Source organism: Canis aureus, chromosome 9 (genome assembly GCF_053574225.1).
Source record: "Canis aureus isolate CA01 chromosome 9, VMU_Caureus_v.1.0, whole genome shotgun sequence".
Lineage (NCBI taxonomy): Eukaryota > Metazoa > Chordata > Mammalia > Carnivora > Canidae > Canis > Canis aureus.
Genome location: NC_135619.1, coordinates 12,883,604 through 12,904,167, shown reverse-complemented (window position 1 = coordinate 12,904,167; position 20,564 = coordinate 12,883,604). Strand labels below are relative to the sequence as shown.

Here is a 20,564-nt window from a genome sequence, read left to right as displayed (position 1 = left end):
CTTTTTAGTGAAGTCTTTATCTGGTTTTGGTATTAGGATATTGCTGGTCTCATAAAATGAATTTGGAAATTTCCCTTCCTTTTCTATTTTTTGGAATAGTTTGAGAAGAATAGATGTTAACTCTTCTTTAAATGTTTGGTAAAATTCCCGTGTGAAGCCATCTGGCCCTGGACTTTTGTTTTTTAAAAGATTTTTGATTACTGATTGAATTTCTTTGCTGGTTATTGATCTGTTCAAGTTCTCTATTTCCTTCTCTTTTAGTTTTAGTAGTTTATATCTTTCTAGTAATTTATACATTTCCTCCAGGGTGTCCCAATTTTTTGGTATATGGCTTTTCATAATATTCACTTATAATTGCTTGTATTTTGGTGGTGTTGGTTATTATTTATCCTCTCTAATTTATGATTTTATTTGGGCCCTTTCTCTTTTCTTTTTTGATAAGTTTGACTAGGAGTTTATAAATTTTATTAATTTTTTTTCAAAGAAGCAGCTCCTGGTTTCATCAATTTGTTCTGTTTTCTTTTTTTAAGCTTCTATATCATTTATTTCTGCTCTAATCTTTATTATTTCCCTCCTCCTGGCTTTAGGCTTCATTTGTTCTTCTTTTTCTACCTCCTTTAGGTGTAAGGTTAGGGTGCTTATTTGAGATTTTTCATGCTTGTTGAGATAGGCCCATATTGCTATGTACTTCCCTCTCAGGGCTACTTTTGCTGCATCCCAAAAGTTTTGAACTACTGTGTTTTCATTTTCATTTGTTTACATGTATTCTTATTTCTTCTTTGATTTCTTGATCGAGCCATTCCTTGTTTAGTAGCATGTTGTTTAACCTCCATGTATTTGTGGTCCTTCCAGATTTTTTCTTATGGTTGACTTCAGGTTTCATAGTGTTATGGTCAGAAAATATGCATGATATGATCTCAGTCTTTTTGTACTTGAGGCCTGATTTGTGACCTAGTATGCTATCTATTGTGGAGAATGTTCCATGTCCTGGTGAAAAAAAAATGTGTCTTCTATTGCTTTAAGTTGAAATGTTCTGAATATTTCTATTAAGTCCGTCAGGTCCAGTATGTCATTTAAAACCATTGTTTCCTTGCTGATTTTCTGTTTAGATGGTCTGTCAACTGATGTAAATGGGGTGTTAAAGTTCCCTACTATTACTGTATTATTATCAATAAGTTCTATGTTTGTTACTAATTGTTTTATGTATTTCTGTGCTCCCATGTTGGGTGTATAAACATTTACAATTATTAGATATTTTTGTTGGATTGTCCCTTTTATTCCGATATACTGCTCTTTTTCATCTCTTGTTACACTCTTTGGTTTAAAGTCTAGTCTGTCTGTTACAGATATTGCTACTCCAGCTTTCTTTTGACATCTGTTTGCAAGATAAATGTTTCTCTGTCCCCTCACTTTACATCTGCATGTGCCTCTAGGTCTAATATAAGTCTCTTGCAGGCAATATATAGATGGATCTTGCTTTTTTTCAATCCATTCTATTTTTTTATTGGAGTGTTTAGTCCATTTACATTCAGAGTAATTACTGATAGATAGGTATTAAGTGACATTTTATTACTCATTTTGTCATTTTTTCTGGAGATTTTTTCTGTTCCTTTCTTTCTTTTTTTTTCAGTTTTGTCTTTCCTTCCACTCAAAGAATCCCCTTTAATATTTCTTATAGGGCTTGTTTAATGGCCATGAACTCCTTTTGTTTTTGTTTGAGAAGCTATTTATCTATCCTCCTCTTCTGGTTGATAACCTGTATAGAGTATTCTTGGCTGCAGAGTTTTCCCATTCAGTACTTTGAATATATCATGCCACTCTCTTCTGATGTACCAAGTTTCTGTTGAAAATTCTGTAGCTAGCCTTATGGGTCTTCTTTGTAAAAAGTTAAGGACTTCTTTTGTCATGGTGCCTTTTAAGAATTTTCCTCTGTCTCTATATTTTGCAAATTTAATTATAATATGTCTTGGTGTTGGCTTGCTTTTGTTTATGTTGATGTGAGTCTTCTGTCCCTCCTGAATCTAGATGTTTGTTTCCTTTCCCAAATTAGGGAAATTTTCAGCTATTATTTCCTCAAATAAATTTTCTGCCTCTTTCCCTCTCTCCTTCTTCTGGGACTTCTATGATATGAATGTTATTATATTTGGTGCAGTCACTGAGTTTCCTAAGTCTATTCTTGTTAGGTATAATTCTTTCTGTCTTTTGTTCAGCTTCATTATTTTCCATTGTTTTGTGTCCTGTATCACTTATTTGTTCCTCTGCTTCACCCAGCCTTATGTTCATTGCATCAAACCTGCTTTCAATCTCAGTTATTACATTTTTTTATTTCTGATTCTTTTAAAATTTTACCTCTGTTGTAAGGATCTCCCTGATGTCTTCCATTCTTTCCTCAAGTCCAGCGAGTATCCTTATAATTGTTGCTTTAAATTGTCTATCAGGCAAGTTACTTATGTCTGTTTGCTTAGATCTCATGACCTTATCTAGTTTTTTCATTTGGGATGAATTCCCTTATCATGGCATTTTTGTCTAAGTCTCTGCCTTTTGCTATGTGTTAGAAAAACCTCTTATGTTTTCTGCCCCTGAGAGTAATGGTTTTATGAAGAAGAGATCATACATTGTCCAAGGTCTGGTGCTTCAGGGAATGTCTCTGGTGTGTGCTGTGTGCACTCTGCTGTTATGCTTTGGTTGCTCTGTCCTTTAAGTCAGTCATCTGCAGATGCTATCCTTACTTGCAGTGGGGAGTGTTTAGTCCTTGGTCAGAATGTGGTGAGTTTTAACTGGGTGTGGTTCGGTCTGCTTATTAAAAGAGAACTGAACTGAACTGAAGCCCTACAGAACTCTCTGGTCAGGCGATGTGGTATGGGCAGGGGTTTGTGCTCATCTTCTGGGGATGGGGCCCATCACACTGGGATTGAGGCGAGCTTGATTGAAAGGGGCAGTCCTGCCAGAGTGCAGGTGTATGGGACTTGATGTAAGCAGGTTAGGCAGCCAGTGTTGATGCTGTGCTGCTTACTGCAGGTGGCTCTGTGTTTATCCTGAAGCACAGGGAGGGAAAGAGCAGGCGTCGACTCCTTTCTTCCTAGAGAGACCTCTCCCTGAACATTGACTCTTAGGGAAGCCCTCTGAGAAAAGCAAATAATCTCCCCACTGTGTGCCCCAGGCATTCTTCAGATCAGTGTTTTTATACATCTACCCCCAGGTTGTTGCCTGCCTTTTCTCCAGGAACAGGGTGATGTCCTCTGAGCCCTATCCCAGCCAAGCCTGCTGACCTTTAAAATTCTAGTCTTTAAGCTCCTCTGGTTGCAAGAATTCATGAAGATCAGTCCTTCTTCTTTTTCCAGCCAATGGCTTTGGGGAAATGTTCTTTTTGTACACTTCCCAATGTACTCCTCTCTCTCTCTCTCTCTCTCTCTCTCTTTCTCTTTCCCTTTATCTTGTTCCTTTCTCTATGACCATGTCTCCTTCACCTCCACAGCACCCACAATCCATTTCTCCCCCAAACCACAGCTCTACACTTCCTACCTCCTTGATGTGACTTCTTCTTTCCCTTTAGTTGTGTTGTTTGTTTTGTCAATCTTCAGGTTGATTTATGGAGTATTTAAAATGATATGATAGTTATCTACCTGTATTTGAGGTACAAGACAAGCCCTAGGGTCTTCCTACTCTGCCACTATCTTAGCTTCCCAACTCATATCAAATTGTTTAAATAATTCCATTAAGTGAAAAGGTTTTTTTATGATAGAGATAATTAAATGTTGGAAAGCAAGTAAACTGTTTAACTTTAAAGGAAAAAATTGTGCTGATTTCTGAAAAAATTAAATAACACTATTTAATGGAGAATAAAAAATATTTAAAATGGAAAGGCAATATAATAAAGTAGTTATTTGAATTAATCCTTAGAAAATTTTCACATCAGCCTAAAAACCTTATGTATCCTTGTTTTGTAACTTGAAAGTTATGAATTTTATCATTGGAAGAAATTTTATATTTATGTTCTTTAATCCTCTCAATTTACAAATAATAAAACTGGAAGGGTGAAGATTTTAACAGTTATATTTCTAGCAATAACACAAATCTAAAAGTTTTTCGGAAAAAATAAATGATGAGTCATTTAACAATTTATTTCCTGCACAGCAAAGGAATTCATCAACAAAATGAAAAAGCAGCCTATTGAATGGAAGAAAATATTTGCATATCACATATCCAATAAGGGATTAATATCCAAAATATATAAGTAACTCAGATAATCCATAAAAACATCATGGGTAGAAGATCTAAATTGACATTTTTCCAAAAAAGGCATACATATGGCCAACAGGTACATGAGAAGATGTTTAATATCACTGATCATCAGGGAAATATAAAATCAATCACAGTGAGACATCACCTCACCCTTTTAGAATAGCTAGTATCAAAAAGACAAATAATGAATGTTGATGAGGAGGTAGAGCAAAAGGAAACCTCATGTACTGCTGGTGGGAATGTAAGTTGGTACAGCCTTTATAGAAAATGGTATGGAAGTTCCTCAAAATATTAAAAATAAAACTATCTGATCCAGGAATTTCACTTTTGGGTATTTATCTGAAGAAAATTAAAACACTAATTTGAAAAGATATATGTGCCACTATGTTTATTATAGCATGATTTATTATAGTAAAGACATAGAAACAATTTAAATGTCCATTGATGGATTAATGGATAAAGAAAATGTGCAATATATACGCACTGGAATAGTACTCAGCCATTAAAAAGAATGAAATCTTGCCATTTGTGACAACATGGGTGGATCTTGAAGGAATTATGCTAAGTGAATAAGTCAGACAGAGAAAGACAAATATTGTATGATCTCACTTATGTATAGAAAATTCAAGCATGGGGCATCTGGATGGCTCAGTCATTGAGCATCTGCTTTCGGCTCAGGTCGTGATCTCAGGGTCCTATAGCATTGAGTCCTGCATTGGGCTCCCCACAGGAAGCCTGCTTTTCCCTCTGCCTATGTCTCTGCCTCTTTTTCTGTGTCTCTCATGAATAAATAAATAAAATCTAAAAAAAAAATTCAAGCTCATAGATACAGAGAACAGATGTGTGTGGTTGCCAAAGATGGAACAAGGGGAGTGGGCAATATAGGTGAAAGGGATCAAAAGGTACAGACTTCCAGTTATAAAATAAATCAGTCATGGGGTAAAATACACATCATGATGACTCTAGTTAATAATACATTATTGCATATTTAAATAAGTTCCTGAGAGTAGTCCGCATCATAAGAAAAAAGATTTTTGTAACTGTGTATGGTGACTGATGATAATTATAATGATTATCATGATCATTTTGCAATATATTACAAATATCAGATTATTATATTGTACACCTGAAAATAATATAATGCTATATGGCAATATATTACAAATATCAGATTATTATATTGTACACCTGAAAATAATATAATGCTATATATCAATTGTGCCTAGTTAAAAAAAAAAAACTACTAATTTAGATAAAAAAAAAACCTTTGTCTTTTAAAGATGTGTAGAGGTTGAGTTCTAGTTTTTTATTAAAAATAAGGGGACTTAGTTTTGAAGAAAGTTTTCATTTATCTAGTTTGAAAATTAAAAAAAACTTTTCTGCATTAATCAGAGAATCACTGATTATACATATATGGGAGGGAAGAAGTTGATTTCTTCAACAACATTTGGTAGATATACATGAAAAAAGCTTGGTATGTTTTAGGAGAAATAAACAATAATCTTTTTGCCTAAGCTGTTGCATTTTCTAAAGCACCATATTTACTCATAGGTTCTCACAGAGAGGTAGGAGAAATCAGGTAGGAGAATCAATTTGCAAAAGAGTGATGTTCAGAGTAGACCCAAGAATGAAAGGGACATCCAGGACTGTGTTATAAGACTCATTTCCATATACCTTTCCTAATAACCCAATAAACTGTTTCTGTTATATATCTACATGAGTATTGTGAAATTTGGAATACTAACAGTTTAAGACTATAAAAATTGGAAAGTATTTAGTCATATTTATAAACCATGGAGATTTGCTTTCAAGATCTCAAAAATGTGTGTTGTGAACATAATATTTGGCCAGGAAAACATTGGTAACCAACAGCTAATATCATACTTAATTGTGAAAGACTAAATGCTTTTCCCCAAGGTTAGGAACAAGACACAGATGTCTGCTCTTGTTATTCTCTTCAACATTGTGCTGGAATTTCTAGCCAGGGGAATTAGCCAGGACAATGAAATAGAAGACATCTAAATTGGAAAGAAAAAAGTAAAACAATTTCTATTTGCAGATGATATGATCTTGTATATGGAAAATCCTAACGAATTCACAGAACTATTAGGACTAATAAGCAATCTCAGTAAGGTTACAGGATACAAGATCAATATATAAAGTCAGTTGTATTTCTATACACTTGCAATAAATAATCTGAAAATAAAATCGAAAAAGCAGTACCATTTTTAATGCCATCAAAATGGCATTGGATGCAATGCAAATTCATTTACAAATAAATTTAACAAAATAAGTGCAAAACTAAATTCTGAGAACCACAAATCACTGTTGAGAGAAATTAAGGGATATTTAAATAAATGGAAAGATATCCCATGTTCATAGATTGGAAGATTTAATATTGTTAAGATGGCAATATTCTCTAGGTTGATTTACAGGTTTAACACAATTATCATCAAAATCCCAGTTCAGCTCTTAACAGAAATTGAGAAAGTGACCTTAAAATTCCTTTTGGAAATTTAAGGAATGTAGAACAGCCAAACACTATTGAAAAAGAATATCAAAATTATAGGATTCATACTTCTTAATTTCAAGACTTACTACAAAGTTACAATAATCAAAGTAAGTGTGATACTGGCATAAAGATAGATCTATAAATTAGTGGAATAGAATTAGAAACCCAGAAACAAATACTCACATTTATGGTTAAATGACTTTTGACAAGGATACCAAAACAGTCCAACATGGGAAAGAATAGTTGTCTTAACAAGTACTGTTAGGCAACTGAATATCTACATGCAAAAGAATGAAGTTGGATCCCTACCTCCATGTAAAAAAATTAACTCAAAATGGATAAAAGACCTAAATATCAGAGCTAAAACTATAAAATATTTAGAAGAAAATATAGGGAAATCTTTGTGATCTTGGTTTTGGCAAAGTTTTCTTAAATAAGACTCCAAAAGCACAAGCAACCAAAAAGAAATAGATAAATCAGACTTCATCAAAATTAAAACCTTTTTTCTTCAGAGGACTCCATCAAGAAAGTGAAAAGAGAACTCAGTGATTGGGAGAAAATATTTAGAAATCATTTATTAGATAAGGGATTTGTAGCTAGAATATACAAGGGATTCTTAACAACTTGACAACAAAAAGACAGCCCAATTAAAAAATAGCCAAAGTATCTGAATAAATATTTCTTTAAAAATGATAAACAAATGGCCAATAAACACTTGAGGATATTCTCAACATCATTAGTCATCAGGGAAATGCAAATAAAACCCAGTGAGATACCACTTCACACACACTAGGAAGATTATATTTTAAAAACAAACAGAAGATAACAAACACTGTGGAGCAATGGGAGCTTTCTTGATTTTTGGAGAGAATGTAAAATGGTGCCTCCACTTTGAAAAATAGTCTGGCTGTTTAAAAATAGAATTACTGTGTAACACAGTAATTCTACTCCTAGATATATACTGAAGAGAAATGAAGGCATATATCCACACAAAAACTACTACTTAAATGTTCATAGCATCATTATTCATAATAGCCCAAAGTGGAAATAATCCAAATGTCCATCACGTGATGAACGGATAAATAAAATGTGGCATATCCATACTATGGGCGATTGTTGCTCAATAAAAAGGAAAGAAGTACTGACACATGTTACAACATTGATGAGCTATGAAACATTATGCTAAGAGAAAGAAATCAGTTACTAAATTATATACTGTATAATTCAATTTATATGAATGTCTAGAATGATCATATCTATAGAAAGTTAGTGTTTGCCCTAGACTGTGTGCAGTTAGTGGTGAGAGGAAAAATGGAAAGTGACTGCTAATGGGTATGGCATTTGTTTTAGGGGTGATGAATATGTTCTAAAATTAATTGTGATGATGGCTGCACAACTCTGTGAATACACTAAAAATGGTTCAATTGTATGCTTTAAATGGATGAATTGCCTGTTCTGCAAACTATATCTCAAGCTGTTACTAAGAGAAAAAAAGACGACAACATTGGACCTTTCTACCATTGATAAATAGAGCCTTAGTCATAGAAGGAAGTGTAAAATTTAAGCAGTATTTCAGTGGATCGAGTCTTGGATCCTGATTGCTTTCTGGTATTGGGAGGCCACTGACGGTGCCTTCTTTGAAATTTTCTCCTTTAGGGCAGCCTGGGTGGCTCAGCAGTTTAGCACTGCCTTCGGCCCAGAGCGCGATCCTGGAGCCCCGGGATCGAGTCCCACATTTGGCTCCGTGCATGGAGCCTGCTTCTCCCTCTGCCTATGTCTCTGCCTCTCTCCCTGTCTCTCATGAATAAATGAATAAAATCTCTTTTAAAAAAAGAAATTTTCTCCTTTCTTCCCTCTTCTTTTGCTTGAGTTCTTTGGATGCAGGACAGGAACCAATTTAAGTTGGCTCAAGAGAAAAGAGGGAACATCATAAAGATATAGATGCATCCTGCAGTACCCCAAAGAAGGATTACATTTCGGTCTCAGAAAGAGCCATGAAACAGCTATAAAACTTGGAAAACCATTAGGGTTCTAGGAAACTTATATGTATATTTATATATATCTCTGGTGTGATTTTCTCTGTTCTCAGTCCACAGGCTGAAATTTAGACATCTTCTAGCTCTTTTCTTAGCCCAGTATCATTATAGCTACACACAGAAATGAACAGGCTTCTCCTCTAGTCCAATTAACAATGGTCTCGGAATGGGATCATGTCTTCTGGATGTCCACTTTAATTAGTCTGAGAGCATTTTGGGAAAAGGTAATGACTTGAAGCTTGAGCAGATATTCAGAAGATCTAGCATGCTTAGGCAACACTAATAAGGAAAACAATGATAATAGTTCATGTTATGGAGGATTTGCCTCTCTTAGCAGTGTGTTAGGTGCTTAACAGCCTATAGTTCGTTAAATCTTCATAATCTTTTGAGGTTGTACTATTAGTCCCATTTTATAGATGAGGAAATTGGTACTTGGGGAGGTTAAATAACTTGCTCAAGATTTCTCAAGACTGATTCTAGTCCTCTATACCATGCTGCCAATTCTTAATAGCCCTGTTCTTCTAGCTTAGTCTAGTTCAGCCCAGCTTCTATTTTTCTTGCATACTTTTGTGAAGACCCGGGGAAATGGAGAAGACAGCATTGATAATAGTTATTCTAGTTATCTAATTCCAACCACTCCAAAACTTAATGGCATATAATAATAATTTATTATGTTCTCAAAGTTCTGGGAATTGATTAGGCTCAGCTATGGTCTAATTTGGGGATCTCTTGGGTGATTGCCATCAGATGATGGCTAGGGATGGAGTCATCTGAAGACTTGACAGAGTTAATGTCCAAAATGTTTTTGGTTTTTACTTACTTGTCTGTGCTTCAGTGCTTTTCCATGTGGTCTGTCTCACAGAGGACCCTAGACTTCTTACATGGTGGCTGAGTGCTTGATGAAGTAGTGCCCCAAGAGTGAACATTCTAAGAGAGAGAATGAGGAATTTGCCAGTCCTTCTAAAGGCTAGAAACTGGCACAGCATCACTTATTCTATATCTTGAGGTCAAAACAGTTGCAGGCAACCCAGATACTAGAGATCATATCAACATAGGAGGAAGAATGGAATTGTGGAAACCATCTTTGGACTCAAGTTACCATACTGTTAAGTGATAAAATAGATGTAGAATCAGCATATTAATTAGGAGGTAACTAATGGGTGTGACAGAGTAGGATCTTTCAAGATAAACATAGTCTTACACAAGGGGCCTGTTTGTACATTTCCCTTGGCATAACCAGGGAAATACATTTCCAAGAAAACCTTAAAAAAAAAAAAAAAGATTTTATTTATTTATTTATTTATTTATTTATTTATTTATTTATTTATTTAAAGAGAGAGAGACACAGACAGACAGACAGCATCCCAGCATACAGGGAGGGGCAGAGGGAGAGGGAGAGAGAGTCTTAGGCAGATTCAGTGCTGTGTGTAGAGCCCAGAGTGGGCTGGATCCCAGAACCCTGAGATCATGACCTGAGCCAAAACCAAAGTTGGATGCTTAGCTGACTAGGCCACCCAGATGCCCCTCTCCAAGAAAACCATTTTAAAGACTCAGTTCCCCCAACTATCCTTTTATAATATTTCGTATTAGCAAGACATGATCCTTTAGGTTTAGATATTAGTTTTATCCTCTGATTTGCAGCCTGCTCCTCATCTGTCCTATGAGCAAAAATGTCCCAAGAGTATATAAAACTAGAGCTATAAGAGCTGGAATCACTTAGTTCTTCTGCCTGCAAGTAAACCACAACAAAGTCATAACTAAAGCATTTCAGTAAGGGTCCCACCTAGTTTTAAAGAGTTGAAGAAGTTTCCATAAAACCCTTAGAAAACCCTTTCTGAGATATAGTCATTCTTTATGTGTGACCTAAGTCCTCCATGTCATGTGTCAGTCACCTCCCAGAATGTAATTCTCTCTGCCTGGTAAACAAAGCATTAATTTACTTCAGAAGGAAGTTATTTGGATGAACTAATGAATGGGTACAAAGGGCTTTGAAAATATAAATTGCGACAAAAATACTTAATGTCTATATAAATACCTTTGCTTCAGCCTGAGGAGGGCTCAGGCTTTTTGAAAGATTTCAACCTTGTGGAATACCTGAATAACAAAGACAAAGCTCCTGCTAAGTGAGGATAAAATGATTCTTGCCTCTATTATGTGTATTATTTATTGCAAAGGCTTTTCTTAAATAGAAACATGGCAAGTTTTGGAGAGGAAAAAAAGTATTTTATGGTTCCCTTATACTCCTTAAGCTCTTTCAATGAGATCTGTGTTCAGTACACACTTTAAAAATATATATATATATAATTCACAGATATTATTGGTGTTAAGAAATAATGTACAAGTGCTTTCTTGCATATGATTATTTTGGGGGGAATGGAGAAAAGGAAAGAAAATCAGCATTGTATTTTTACATGATTTCCCCCCTCTTTTTCCATTTTTAAGGCATTATTTTAATATGGAGATGATTTGGAACATGCCTTATCAAAAAATTATTTCTTAATACTTAGAAATTAGAAAAAATGTTTAGGGATTGCATTAGATAATATCTGCTTCTTTAAACAAATTATTATTTTTTTATCTTTTTAAAAACAAATTATTTTACCTATCCCTTTCTGCTAATGAGGGTTAGAGGAAGAAAAGGATCTATCACACATACATCTGGGGCTTTTAGCTGTTCTACATCTCTGCTTCATGGTCTTCTTTCCCTGGAATTATTAGTAGGTCAATAAAGATAAAGAATTATTTAGGATCTCTGTCTTGTGTAGGAAAAGACAAAAGAAGCTTCCTTATGAGGGCAGCATGCTGCTCTCATTATACCTTACCAATTGGTAGAGGATACTTTGAGCTCCATGAAAGAGTAAAAGCAGCAAAGACAGAGGAATGGATTCTCCCTGAGGTTGAAACTGAACACTCAAGATCTTCATATCCTTTAAGATTCTGTCTGAGGAAAGAGAGCCTGATAAATCTTTGCTTAATCTTTTTGTCCTTTTATACCTTCCATAGTTGAGCCTTGAGTAGCTACAATCCAAGATGGTGAGCAGAATAAATTAAATGAACTGTTGCAGCTGCAATCAGATGAACAGTGTACTGTCTGTAGGAACTATTTTGGAGAGCTGTTTTGTAATTAACCTGCACATGACATATTCAGATTTGATTAATCTCATGTGGTCAGTAGATAAACTTGAGTTGAAGGTTACTGTTTTTTGAAATCAACAATAGGCCCTTCTTTATGATATGTTTGTAGGAGAATAGAATGTTTAAATAATAGAAGTGGCCAAATGTTGATCAATGCCAAGGTCAGAGATTTTGCTTAGTTTCATACATAAAATGTATAAACTCTCACTATATTCCATATACAGAAATTGATTTAGGTTCATGTTTATGCATTATGAAGTCATACCTTTATACATAAATGTATATTATGTGAAGATTTTATAGATATGTGTGTGTATATACATAGTGGTACATATATACACATTTATGATAGAAAGTCATATAATTATTTAGCCAGAAGGATTTAGCATTTGTCTCTAACTTGTTATTTAAATTGATATATATATGTATATATATATATGTACTTATATTGTATACATATATTACATATATACACACACACAATTGGTATACATTTTATATATATAGTTTTAGATTATATCCTAGTGCATTGGTAGATCACAACTCAAACCTCAAGATTAAGAATTTAATTTTATTCTTAATGAAATAACCAGACAGTAGCTCCCTGTGGTGGGAAATGAAAAGTAGTGTATAGATACCTACTAAAACATTTGCAGACCTCCTCAGTTTTCTGTTTTTAATGTGATGAAAATTTGTGCAAATAACAAAGAAAGAATGTCATGGTAATGAAAACATTTCCTATACATGTATTTTAGAGGGAAGCTAAATCAAAGGTCTTCAAAGAATTACTAGGGTTCTTTCTAGGAGGTTATTGACAAATATGTAGTTTGTCTCTGGAGTTTGTGCCTCTTTCACAGATTGGTGTATTTGTGATCCCACCGGCAGAATAAGTGTCTGTAATTCATTTCTCCTTGTTAACTAGTGTGCCTTTGTGTGTAGGATGATTGGCAGCAAACTCGGCTGAGTCCCAACGGATGAGCTTGTTAGCAAAACCCTAGCATCCTATCTCTAATAAAGCATATCAGCAGTACATTTTGTCCTATCTATTAGCCTCTCTGTTTCTTTTTTTGTGAAAAGCTGAGTGTCCCTTTGAAGCAATGACAAATAAACCCCTGAACTGAAGTGCTAGGCTGCCTTACGGACAGCTGGATAGTAAATGTCACACCGTGTAGAGAATGCCTATTATCAGAGTGAGCCATTTGTTCCCGGCCTTTCAGTATCTTAATGTAATACAAAATTGCTAAATCAAGCCCCATGTCTGTGACAGAACATAATTAATGAGAAAGCAGGAGCCAATTCAACACTCTTTATTGGGACCTAATTGGCTCAGGCAACAGAGTTGTCACTCAACAAGAGACTTCCTTTAAAGCAATTTTGTTCTTGGTTGTATTACAGAGCCTATTAAATTGTCCCCTCCTTGATCACACAAAGAAGTATCTGCATGCAATAATTAGCTTTTCCAGGGGGAATTTTTTTTAACTCATGCAATACTGGATCATTTTTAAACTGTCTGAGAAAACACCCAGGCCGTGAGGATGTGCTGCCATAGTGAGCAGCACTGTAGACTGTTTTCCAGTCTGCTGAGGCACCAGGAAGCTGTGCTGCAGAAAGAAGAAAAAGAGCCCCAAGGAAAAGAGAAACGTGTTCAAATGTGGAGAGTGGGAGGATGAGAGAGGGAGTGGGTAGAGGAAATGACTTTGATGGGTAATCATAGCTTATTTCAGAATCTGCAGTTTTAAAGGAACAAAAAAAAATGAATACCTATGTGTACATATTTAAATGTATAGTTGGGGTTTTTTGTTTTGTTTTGTTTTCTAGGCATGCCCAATGAAATGAAAATTATTACAAAGCTATGGCAGGGGGTAGAGGTTAAACATTATAGGATTGACTGGAGCAACATTAGTTTCATTCGACCATATCTTAGAGTTTTGTGGGTTGTGCTATTTCAAAACCAGTACAAATATTTAATAATATGCAATTATTTATTACAATCTAAAATTTTACCTTTGGGGATTATGTTCCATCCCTCCCCCCCCCCCCTTATTTAACAAATTGGAAGATAAGTTTATTGCTGGTATTTATATTATTGTCTCAAAACTGTTTTTTTTTTCTGTCACAATATCATAAACTTCAAATAAATTTGCACCTTCTCCTGATTACGTTTTAAGACAATGTGGCATTCGATGACTAGAGACTGCAAAGAACTGAGCTTACAGTCTACCCTGGCATTTGCCTGGCTTTGGGCAAAAAGGACACAGCTGGCTAAGCTTGAGGTAAAGCAAATGGGAAAGTTGTAGAGGATGTACTGAAAAACACTCAGAATTAGGCAGTAAAGAGTATAAGTTTGAAAAATGCAACAGTTGATTTTAGAAAAAAATTGTTAAAGGTTGATTTCAGTGACAACACTCTGAGTAGTCTAAATAAAGGCAAGTACGTGGTCCCTTTCTTGAAATAGCTGTCAATATCTCCCTTCTGTGCCTTCAGAAACGACACAGACTGTCTAGTTTGCATGGCAGCAGCATTTGGTCGGATTTAGAGAGAGCCGTTTTCCTCGGCATTGTTACTTTCCTCAATGTGAAGTGCCAGATATTAGGAAAGGAAAGAAGGCAAACCTCTGAAATAGGGTAAAGCTGTGCTGCTGTCGCTGTACTGTGCAGTGTAGAGAATATTTGCAGCTGCTGAAATCCCGGGACTGTGCCACAGCGAGGACGGTATTGTGCGGCAGGCACTCAGGGTCGCGTATTTTAGATTTTCTAGCGTTTGCCGATATATTAGCTGTATCGGTTAATTGTAATTTACTCGAGTAGTAGAGAAATTGCTGAGTTCTCCCCTCCCAAACCTCCCTCTAAATAGTGAGCAAAGTCAGACTCCTGAATGTACTCTAAATGTTTGAAAAATATTAGTTGTTATTCCATAGGGTAATAGAATATAAGACTAACAGCAATACAAAATATTAGTCAATAATGTCCTTTCCCAGGTGACTTTTGAACCTCGTGAAGGCACACATTCTCAACAAAGATTTATTAGTCGACTTGGGGAACACATGATAATGATAGCAAGAACTGCCAGAATCTAATTTGCTTTAATTAATCATTTGCTTCATAACACGGCAATTCGTCCCCCTCCCCCCGCTTTTTTTTTTTTAACTGTCTAGATTATTTTAAAACATTAGATATTACACTGTGGATGGCTGATGAAACTGAAAGCCACAAAAGTTAGATTAAAAATTCACTTAACAGGATAAACATTTGAGAGTGCAGAATGGTGCCGATTAGGTCAAATGAGTATAGAGTGATAAAACAGTCATGGAGTGGAGAGAAAAAATATTGTCAGAGGGCACTCAAACAGCTGAATTTAGTCTAATTTAAATGTTATAGCAGACAAAAAAAAAAAACATTGACTAGCAATCCTATTATAATTATTCTTTGGTATTTTAGCAACACAGACTGGTAAGAAGTCAGAGTCTAGGTTTAAAAACATTTATTCATTTCACTGTACAAACAAGCTTTGATTCTGAGTGGAATTAGTTCCCATGGTTAGGGCCAAGAGCCCTCATTGGAGCACTGAAGCTGAGTCAAAGGTCACATTGCCTGGCTCTCTCTGGAGAATTAAGTGGACTATCTTAGATTCCCAGGAGAGCCAAGCCTCCAGATATTCATTGTGTTCTTCTAAGCAAACATTTGTGTTCAGAGATCTTTCAGGCTTACTCTATTTTGTTGATGCCTTGGTGGACAATTTCAGCATTTAATTCTTACCTTTGTCTTTGTAAGTCTACCCCCCATTAGTTAGTTGGCTGTTGAGGTGGTATTTGGCTCAAATAAATGCTTAGAATTCCTAAGAGTTCCCATCATCTACATGATAATCCTGATCTCTTTTGGGTGTCACTCAAGACCCTCAATGACCTGGCCCTTTTATCTATATATTACATTATAGATAGATAGATAGATGATAGATAGATAGATAGATAGATTACATTATAGATAGATAGATAGATAAATAGATAGATAGATAGATAGATAGATAGATAGATAAAATATGTATGCAGCCTCATTCTGGCTCCAATTGCATTTATTCAATACCCAGCACTTTACTCACCATTTATGATCTATTATTTGTATTTCTCAATTATGTCCCACCAACTCAAGTCACCATGCCTCAGCTTGAATGTTACTCCTCAGATAACTCTTCTTGCCTCTTTCATATGCATAATGCTGACCTTATATTAGTTGCTATGAGTATTAAATACATTAATTTATTTAGTATGAGCCTGACACATAGAAAGCACTATGTAAATGTTAGCTGTTATTACTCACCATTCTCTACACTTTGTAGAATTCTCCCATACCAACTGCATTATGATATTGTTTGTTTCCATGGCTTTCTTCTCACTATATTATAATCCTCTTGATATATATTGATCATGTGTGGATCTCCAGCATAGCATAATGTCTGGCTGTCATGTAGTAGGTGCACAGTCAATATGTCTTGCATGTTGTAAACTATTCTGCAGTCTGGTCACTGGCCAATTTTTAATAAGTGTATAAGACCTTAAATGAGTATGTTTCAAGCAACCAGACATTTTGTGTGGGTGTAAGCCATTTTTTCTCAAGCGAGTTTTCATACTGCTTTCAGAATCATTTCTAAAACCACATTAGAAAATTAGCACTAGAATATTATAATCCCATCTCTTTTTTTCCAAATAAAAATGATATTCTTTAGGACAATTGATTCATTACCTAATTCATTAATAATAATGATCAATGAATTAAAAATGTTTCAGAAAATCCATCCTCTATGTATGAAAACTTGGCTCTCATGAAAATATTCAAAGACTTCTCCCAAAATGAATTCAATAGTGACAGCTGGCATGGAATGAGTTTGTGTTCTTTCATTGTGGTCCCTTGATGGAGACTGTAGTCCAATTAAACTTCTGAGTTCTAGAATATCCTTAAAATAAACAAACTGTTTCCTTGCCTACTCCATAGACTTCACCTGAAATACAAGTACAATTGTAATTGTAGATTGACACATCATAGCCCATTAAGATGAAAAAGTGAGAGAGGTAAGACCCTTATTCTTATCCTGAAGGGTATTTCAGACTAGGAGAATCACCTAATTTGGGATTTTGTAAGGAAAGGAACATGGGCATCTCCTGCTTCATCAGTAGTAGAAAGCCTCATAGACTCATAGGCTCTTAGGTTAAAAAAATCCATGAAGTCATATAGTTCTTTTTCAAGCGCATACCCTGAGAAGTTGGAATGTCAACTGCAGCTCAAGGCACTTCTTCACAATAGTCTAGCAAGTTTTGTGCCAAGAAGCAAGGCAGAATCAGAATTGTGTGTCTTCATGCAGTTTTCTCCTCTAAAAAACAAGGGGGAAATGATAAAGTGGTATTGATTTGATTACTTTTGAATCTCACTGAAGTGATCCAACCAGAAAGGAACACAGTGTCACTTGCTTGGTTCAGAATTTCTTAACATGAAAAATGGGGGCTGGGGAATGGTGAGTAACTCTTGTGGTCCCACAGGGATCATTGTAATCAAGGAGAGCTCTGTACAGTGTCAGAAGGGTCTTTACATCCCCTCTAGCTCCCTGCAATATGCACTTGCAGAATTGGTTAAATGAGCCACCATATTCTGGTCAATATGAATAGGCTTGTAGGATGCTCAGTTTGATTTAATGGCCACCCATGGATACTTCTATACGCAGAAGTTCAGTCTGAATAAAGCCCTAAAAAATCAACTATTCCATTTGGCATTGTATTTTAATGTCCTCTTCAGAATTCTCCGTTATAGTAACATCTCTGCAATCAGTCTCGCATAAAAAGACCTGTTTATAATAAATTGGTCAGCCTCTTATGTGTCTAAATTTCCTGATGGGATAGAAAACTATAAGATTATTCCTTGTAGACAAGGCTGTAAGATTTTCAATATTACTAGTTGTATCTCTCCATTTGCCCAAATGATTTATTTCAGGCTTTATTTCTGTTTTGAGTCTTTGTTTTCATTTTATTTCATAATTGTCCTGAGGGAGGAGGAGGCAAATGGATTTTCCTTGTGAAATATAGGTCTCTGAGAGCCATTTAAGTGAGATATAGTTTATGAAGAACCCAGTAAGTGAAAAATAAAATTGTTCAGTCTTTTGTCATTCTTTCAATACAGAGACCTACATGATAGTTGTGAACTATAGTGTGCTGGACAGGAAATGGTGGTAGAGGTAGAAGTGTACCATTGATTTATGTGAATATTCTGAGGTGGAATAATCACATTGCCTTGTTAGTACATAATAATCACCCAGTGCACAAGACCCTAGACCTTTGGAATCACTCAAAGTTTTCATTAGAGAATCAGCAGTCTTTTAGACTCACTATGGTGTACCTCAATGTTGAAATTGCATATTACAGGTTATGCTCCTGTAAATAAAGGACATTTTGTTATGCCCACACTCAGCTGTGTTTCCTACTGTGATTCCTTTACCAGACCCTGCTGTGACCTATTGCCAAATACAGTGCAATATTGGTGAGCCTTTTTTGCCTGAACTTGATGTCTGTCCAGAAGACAAAAACACTGATTAGGTAGAAGGAGGATGAAAGTCCTTCAGGAACAGAGTGACTCTGGACCTCAGCTATAAACTGCAGCTAATTCATAAATGTCAAGAGCCAAAAGGTGAGGACTAGTACATCCTGTCCTCAGGGGTGCCTTCCCATCCATCTCTGGGAAACATGATTTCCTTATGAATTGAAGTTTAATGGGAAATGACCAAACATGACTGCTGAGCTTTAGCCAGCAGATTTATCTGTGGAGGCCACTCTGATTCAGCTTTATTTTATTTAATTTTATTTATTGTTTTTTTCTGATTCAGTTTTAAAAGAGAATCAATTCTGAGGCTTTCTTTTGCCTTTATTTCTCTTGGAGGGTTCTATCAGGGACTCAAGGATGGCTTACTTTCAGGAATACTGTTGGGGTTATTAAAGAGTAAGCAGTTTCCCTAGACCTTGTTCCCATTTCTCAGTGCTTCTTCTCTCTACTCAGAGTGCTCAGAATAACAATCTCTTTAATACATTCAAGACACACTGGTATTCTAAGTTATTGTGTAGATGAGGAAGCTTCTTGTCCTCCAAGAAATTTCTTTTCCATGGTCATTTATTGGCCTGTTGGTATAGAACTCTACTAGTGAAAGGTGACTTTTGAGGGGCTTTGATTATGAACTTTTTTGATGAGGTCAATAAATATTCATAATGATATCAACAGTTTAGTTTCATTTATTGGAAGTCCCTTTATAAACATTCTCATGTTATCTATACTTGGCAGATAAGGAAACGAAGTTCAGTAACTTGGCAAAAGCCTCTTTGTTGACAGTAGTTGAGAGAAAGCTTTTGAGTTAGATAATCCTGGTTCTGCCACTTAATAGCTTCATGAGCTAGTTGTTATTATTCTTCATCTGGATTCAGGTTCGGTGTTGTTTCCATTTTACTGTACTACCAACCTCAAATCGTTATGTTACAAATTACCTAAATAGAAGGGTAATGTATTTTCTTAAATACTTAGCTCAGGCAGTGAATTTTAGACCTTGTTTTGCAAAGAATGGTAGAAATTATAACCAGTTTTCTTCAAAGCAAGAAAAGTTACTTGAAAGACAGGCAGTTGTTCTGCTGGTGTTTTCTGCTGGCTGGGGGTGAAAATCTTATCCTTTTACTCTACCAAAAGAGAAAGGCACTGCTTTATACCTTCTGTATGTGAGTCATAAGGGGGTAGTGATGTTTCTATTCAAGTCAACACTAGGCCTCCTGGGTGACTCAGTCATTTAAGCATCTGAGACTTGATTTAGGCTCAGGACATGATCTCAGAGTCATGGCATCAAGCCCCACATCGGACTCCATGATGGGCATGGAGCCTACTTAAGATTCTTTCTACCCCTCCCCTATGCACCATCTCTCTAAAAATAAGAGTCAACACTGTCTAGAAGAAGAGTTTGAAGATGACCATTTTAGACAATCATGCTTAACATGGAGCATGGGCTTTAGAATGATAAGCATTTTTCTCTTTTTGTTTTATGGCAGGTCTCTGATTAAAGGCCAGGAAAACTGTTGAATTGTGAAGTAAGCAAGGATTAAGAAATTGACTCTGACCAGTGTATCCAGCTGTACCTTAATGGACATATACACACTCAACATGCACATGCACACACACATGCAAAAACAAGCAAAACAAAGAGCAGTTGACTTTCAGTTCTATTCATTAAAAAGATCCGTTTATAATTGTACATGTGCAGAAGGGCTGCGAGACTGAAGTGATACCTGAGAGAGGCCTGGGAATATGTTTGCACCACATTACTTGGACTGCATGATAATTGAGAGCCATTGTGGCTGAACACTTTATGAGTTTGTTTAATTTGTCACAGTAAATAAAGCTTTTTTGATGCAAGTTAATTAGCTCGCTTGTGTTACTGCACATCAAATGTAATTAACAACCAACTGCCAGTGTGGGGTTGCCCTTGTGTAACATGGTAATGGGGGGAAAAACTTAACTGGGGCTGGAGTAAGTAAAAGATACACTGTTGAATCAATCACCTTCCTGCCTGCTTAAATTTGGATGGACTAGAATCTAAGGGACAATACTAGGACTCATAAAATATCAGCT

The 20,564-nt window shown here is 35.7% G+C and overlaps 2 long non-coding RNA genes across 3 annotated transcripts in view; one reads left to right on the top strand and one right to left on the bottom strand.

Annotated features, from left to right (window-relative positions):
- The window catches only part of LOC144320039 (uncharacterized), a 43,184-nt gene extending 26,363 nt beyond the window's left edge, over positions 1-16,821 (bottom strand). For both annotated transcript variants that reach the window (XR_013385631.1, XR_013385632.1), the window contains exons 1-2: positions 16,239-16,821; positions 9,611-9,717 (exon numbers count right to left, since the gene is read on the bottom strand). This is a non-coding gene — a long non-coding RNA (uncharacterized LOC144320039). The remainder of the gene's footprint in view (positions 1-9,610; positions 9,718-16,238) is intronic.
- A 38-nt stretch (positions 16,822-16,859) lies between these two features.
- Positions 16,860-20,353, top strand: LOC144320038 (uncharacterized). The gene is made up of 3 exons (XR_013385630.1): positions 16,860-16,987; positions 18,405-18,590; positions 19,985-20,353. It is a non-coding gene; the product is annotated as an uncharacterized LOC144320038 (long non-coding RNA).
- Positions 20,354-20,564: the final 211 nt, after the last annotated feature.